Source organism: Psittacula echo, assembly GCF_963264785.1.
Source record: "Psittacula echo genome assembly, chromosome: 1".
NCBI classification, from domain to species: domain Eukaryota; kingdom Metazoa; phylum Chordata; class Aves; order Psittaciformes; family Psittacidae; genus Psittacula; species Psittacula echo.
The window spans coordinates 148,737,222-148,743,221 of NC_137735.1; positions in this window are offsets into that span (position 1 = coordinate 148,737,222).

The following is a 6,000-nucleotide window of genomic DNA, read 5'->3' on the forward strand; positions in this document are numbered from 1 at the left end:
TTCTTCTTTTCCTTTTGAGATGTTTCTTTTCTTTTTCTTCTTCATCTGCTCACTGGAAAATAAACAAGAAGTAGTGAAAGTGGAGTTTTCCTTTGCTCAGGCAGACTCTGTCCTCTCAGACTCTTTCTTTAATGTTCTCTTACCTTAAAGTACATCAATTGTAATAACTAAGTACAAAGTGCTCAGTCGTCTCTCTATTCAGTCAGTGTAGGACAAGTTTCTCTGGGAAAGGGCCTTGTCAGTTTAGAGTAATCAAGCACAGTGGAGACCATGAAAGTGTCTCTTGGTTTGATGAGAGTAACTAAGAAACAACCTGTTCTGTGGAATAACTAACACATGTGACTGTGAAAGAATGTATGAGTTCTGTGATAGGCAGTAAAAGCAGCTGGCTTTGTGCTCTGCAAAAGAAAAGATCCATGAAATTGCTGCCCTGCTGCAATTCAAGATCATTTTTGCTAATAGATAGAAGGGCAAGATGAAGTTCACTCTGGTGTTCCTCCCCTATTTGGGGGAAAAGGCTGGAAAATATCTTGCTAGGTTAATTCTTTATTAAAGAGGAAAATACAAATGAGAGCATGGGTAGTCTAAGACTGAGATGTAAGAAAACCAGTGGTTTATAGATACATAGAGGCTGGCTGCCTTGGTAAATCAAGAAGGCAGGAGGTGAAAAATCCAGCTGAGATGGAGTGAAGCCTCTGTTAGGACCCTGAGGGTGCAAAGTTGGATTAATACTAACAACTGAATTAATACTGACCTACTGGGATAACTGTAGGCAGGTGAATTCTACTATTGTCTTCAGTCCTGTTTGAACATAACTCTCCAAGTTACTTTTCTCTTTATTGAAACAAGTGCATCCATACAAACTACAGATGTGAGTTACTCTTTGTTTCCTGTAATACACAGCAAAACCCTCAGTTGTCTCAAAGCCTTTAAAACAAGGCTTGTGGTACCTCACTGTGCTTCTGATCTTAGTTTGTCACCAGTCTCCATTTGTGGCTTCTTCCAGCATATGATGAAAATCAGCTACGACGTAGTCAAGCGGTGGATCAATGAAACTCAAGAAGCAGCTTCAAGTGACAACGTCATGGTGCAGGTATGTTAGAGGGTGGTTGCTTCAGGAAGCAATTAACACACTGAAGGGTTTTCATAGCATTCTGTGAGTTCTTAAACTAAATTAAGGAGTAACTGGTTTTCCTTTTTTCTTTATTCTTTCAAAAATAACAGTGTTCAAGGCCATGTTGGATGGGGCTTGGAGCAACCTGATCTAGGGGAAGGTGTCCCTGCCCGTGGCAGGGTGTTGGAACTGGATGATCATAAGGTCCTTTCCAGCCCAATTCTATGATTCTAACAGAATCATTGTATGATTCTGACTGTGACTTGAGGGAAACAACTACTTCAGAAACTCACAAGTTTGGTGATCCCAGTACAAGATTCTTTTTTAGGAGCTGGCTCTTCAGTACAGTGCTCTTGCCCTTTCCCTGCCAAGCTTCTGATGACTGGGATGCCACTGACTGTTTCACAGTAGTTGTCACAGAAAGGCTTTGAATCTGAGTTTTCAAAGAGCTTAAGAAATTATCTCCCTGCCACCCACAACACCAGCATCTCTTGCCTTGGCCTTCAGAACATTTGCAGTTGCTATAGGACCGTGGAGGTTAGCCCAGATATCAGTAAGATATCCATGTTAGTGAAATTATAATTGGTACAAATACTCCAAAGAGCTGTGAAAATGAAGATATTCTGTGTGTTCAGTCAGTGTTACAGACTAACCATCAGAAACAAGTCTGTTCTTATCCAGTGAGCAGCTTCATTAATCATAGAATCCCAGACTGGTTTGTGTAGGAAGGGACCTTAAAGCTCCTCCAGTTCCAACCCCCTGCCACAGGCAGGGACACCTTCCACTAGAGCAGGTTGCTCCAAGCCCCTGTGTCCAACCTGGCCTTGAACACTGCCAGGGATGGGGCAGCCACAGCTTCTCTGGGCACCCTGTGCCAGTGCCTCAGCGCCCTCACAGGGAAGAACTTCTGCCTAAGAGCTCAATCTAGTCTAAATGAAGCATAAGCAGTGCCCTGGGGAGTACAGCTTCTCTTAGGGGAGTTGCAATGTAAATTAAGGGGGTGTGTGCTGCTTTCCTCAACAATCAAATAAGAATGGGGGTTATGATCCCATGTGTTAAGGATTTCTAGTAAAACTGGAGAGAAAAGCTGGTTTTGAGAACGGCAGCTTGTTCAACGAAGTGGGAGTCTGCTTTATACTGTGGATTTGAGGCATAAAGTCTTGACTAGAAATGTTTCTTCTATGTTCAAGTCCTTTTCAATGTATTCTTCTGCAGTTCGATTGCAAAATACCTTAAATGATCCGCTGTTGGAGAGAGTCAGTTGTGCAGATGGAGCCATCAGATGCTTATGATGTGATCTGTTTCATCCCAGCACCCAGCCTGGCTTACAACCAGCCAGGCATGTGTTACACTCTTGTCCATATCCCGCAGGATGACTCCACTGCTGGTACCTGTTGGGAGAGAGTTGTTCTGCACAACATATCGCTCAAATGAAGCTTTGGGAGAACAGAATGAAATGTGGAGGGGGTGGAGTTTGAGGAATGCATTGAGATTCTGGAACTGTTTCTCATGTGTCATGTGCTGATTTTCATATAGAACCTGTGTTTGTGCAAGATAGTACACACAAGTTTTACAACATAGTGTAAAGCTTTAGAAATAATCAATGGTATTTCTGCATATGGGATGTTGAAGAGGATTGAAGAGGTAATAGGAATTGATGCAGGTTTACTGCCTTCAATCATTGAAAGGAGCAGATTTGAAAACATGGATTTTTGTGGTATTCGAGAACAGAATCAGTGAAAGGAAAATGCAAATAGAAAATAAAATATCAGTAGTCTGGGCCTGCATTAAACTTCCCTTTATTACTGTTATTCGCACTTACAAGAAACTTCATTGGATGTAGAATCCCAGACTGGTTTGTGTTGGAAGGTACGTCAAAGCTCCTCCAGCTCCAATCTCCAGCCACGGGCAGGGACACCTTCCACTAGAGCAGGTTGCTCCAAGCCCCTGTGTCCAGCCTGGCCTTGAACACTGCCAGGGATGGGGCAGCCACAGCTTCTCTGGGCACCCTGTGCCAGTGCCTCAGCACCCTCACAAGGAAGAGCTTCTGCCTAAGAGCTCATCTCAGTCTCCCCTCTGGCAGGTTAAAGCCATTCCCTTGGCCTGTCCCTACAGGCCCTTGTCCAAAGCCCCTCTCCGGGTTTCTTGTAGCCCCTTTAGGCACTGGAAGCTGCTCTGGGGTCTCCACACAGCTTCTCTTCTCCAGGCTCAACAGCCCCAATGTTCTCAGCCTGTCAGCCCATTTGCAGTTGATTTAACATGACTCGGCTCATCAGCAAGGGGGTTTCTTGGTTATCACTTTAATATACCAGGGAAGATTAGAACTAGTGTGAATTCTCTGACCTGTGAGGTTGGCTCATGATCCGTTTCTCAGAAACCCTTTGCAGAGTTTTTCCTCTGGGAAATTTTCAGTGAATTTTTCACTCTGGGAGGCCTGAGCTTTTTACATTATGGCCCTGGCATACTCCTCTTCTGAGATCCTCCTTTGGCCTTCATCTTAAACCTGGGGAGCCTGTTGGAAATATATGTGCAGCTGAAAAGTGCTCTGACCACATCCATGTCTCCTGGGGTAAAGCTGATGTAGATTCTTTCAGGTCTCTTTTTGTTTGAACAGAAGGAACTGCAGTACCACTAACCTACAGGCTTTTCTCTCCTCCCCAGTTGCTTGTACTTTCAGTTGCACAATGAAGGTCACTGTTTGAGACTGTGACCCGAACACGGGTGTCCCAGAAGAAGATGGCTATGGTGATGAATATGTGGTAAGTTCAGAACTTGTTTTAGTTTCATACAGGTGGCCATTGGGCTGACAGTTTCCTTTCAGATGTAAATCCGATAGGAGAGAGCAGCAAACCTGCCTGAAACACCACAATACTGTAGCTCATAACTTTAGGTCCTTCCCCAAAACTTTCCTCCTGTTGAGCCCTATGGAGAAAGGATTTGTGGGTTTAGAAAGGAAGGAAGGAATAACTTCCTTTGTCTGTTTTCAGAACTCCAGCCAAATCTCTCCCAGGCATTTGTACTTCTGTTTATCGTGTGCATGTTATCACTCATGGAAATGCAAGTCAGATCTCAGGAAAGTGCCTGGTTTTGGGGCTTGGAGGAAGTAAAGGCTCCTTCTGGATTCTGAGAGTGTCTCTCCTCAGCTGCCCAGTAGAAGTTATAATGGGATTTGACTCACAAAGTGATTGCCCTGTTTTCTGCTCTCTTTTAGCCTCACAGTTGTTTGATTAAATGTGTTTAAGCTTTATAGACAACCACCATAAATACTATTTTTCCTCTCTGCTTTTATATGCTGTTATTATGTGCTTCTGCAATTAAAGCCAGGCATGCCAGGGTTCTCTTGGCAAAATGCTGCTGCCTGTCTTTGTCTTTCCCTTTTTAAGATGAGGATCATTTCTCTAACTCCTTATATTCTGTAAGTCTAAAATCTCCTTTGCTTTTCTGTCAGTTGGAAGACCTGGAGGTTACCATATCTGATCATATTCAGAAGGTTTTAAAGCCAAACATTGCAGCTGCATGGGAAGACATGGGAGATGGCTTTGAGAAAGAAGAAACCTTTGCACTTAGTTCCATTAAAACCCTTGGTGGTGAGATGATCTCTCCTTGTTTATTGGTGACCCACATAGTAATCCTGGTAAATCTGCCATGCTGGGGATATATTTGGTGCGTAGGAGGAGACTTTGGTGCCTTCCAGTGCTAAGTCATGTCCCAGCAACAAGGTTTTGTGTTGCAATGCTGGGATTATAGTGAGTGGAACTTTGGCATTGCTCTCCTGAAGCTGGGTGGAAGAAGGGGTGAGTTCCTGGGCTGTGCAGACATGGCAAAGTAAGAGTATTGATGGGGATGCAGTCGAGCTGCTGAATGGAAATGGTTAACCCACATGGGTGCTTAGAGGAAAAGAAAGCTTGGCGCTAACCTGGAGGTAATTCTCTTCCTCAGTCTCTGAATGCAGAAGCTGTCAATAACATCATCAAGTTCTTGGGCATGCAGCCCTGTGAGAGGTCAGATAAAGTGCCAGAGAACAAGAATTCTCACACACTCTACTTAGCTGGTAAGTACTCACTGCAGAACTACATGGCCCTGTGTCCCCACAGGGTTTTACTAAAGGGAAGGGAATGGTTTGGGAGATTCTGCTCTTACTTTGAGAGGTTTTTCTCTGTGTTGATCAGAATGGATGTATCCTGCCTATGGGAATGGTAGTGAATCCTTTTGAATGAAGAACTTTCAGAGCAGACACCTGACTTAAGTTCCTTGCCTGTGCTTATCTTGGAAGGGGATTCTTAGGACCATCTTACAGACACATCCTGAATTGACCTGCAGTACCCACAGCTTCTTACAGAATCCTAGAGTCATTTAGGTTAGAAAAAACCCTTAAGGTCATCAAGTCCAACTGTTAACCCAGCACTGCCAAGGCCACCACTAAACCATGTCTCTAAGCACCACATCTACGCATCTTCTAAATCCCTCCAGGGACGGTGACTTCAGCACTGCCTTGGGCAGCCTGTTCCAATGCCTGAGCATCCCTTGGGGAAGGAATTGTCCTTCATTTCCATCTAAACCTGCCCTGGTGCAGCTTGAGGCTGTTTTCTCCTGTCCCATCCGTTGTTCCTTGGGAGCAGAGGGAGCAGAGCCCCCTCCTGGCTCCATCCTCAGGACTATTTCTCCCTTAAGGGCAAGGGCACTGAGCCAGTGTACTAGCCTTGCAGTGTGTGTGGCCTTCTCAAACCAGAAGTGAGCTTCAGCTACCCACTTTCTGCTTTTTACCTATTTAAGTCAGCCAGGCCCTCCAGCAACACTTGCTGACTCTCTTTAATTACAGCATTATCTGTTGTCTTCAGTCTTGGCCTCAAGAGCTTAGGAGAAATTGGGGGCTTGAGTATTTGTCA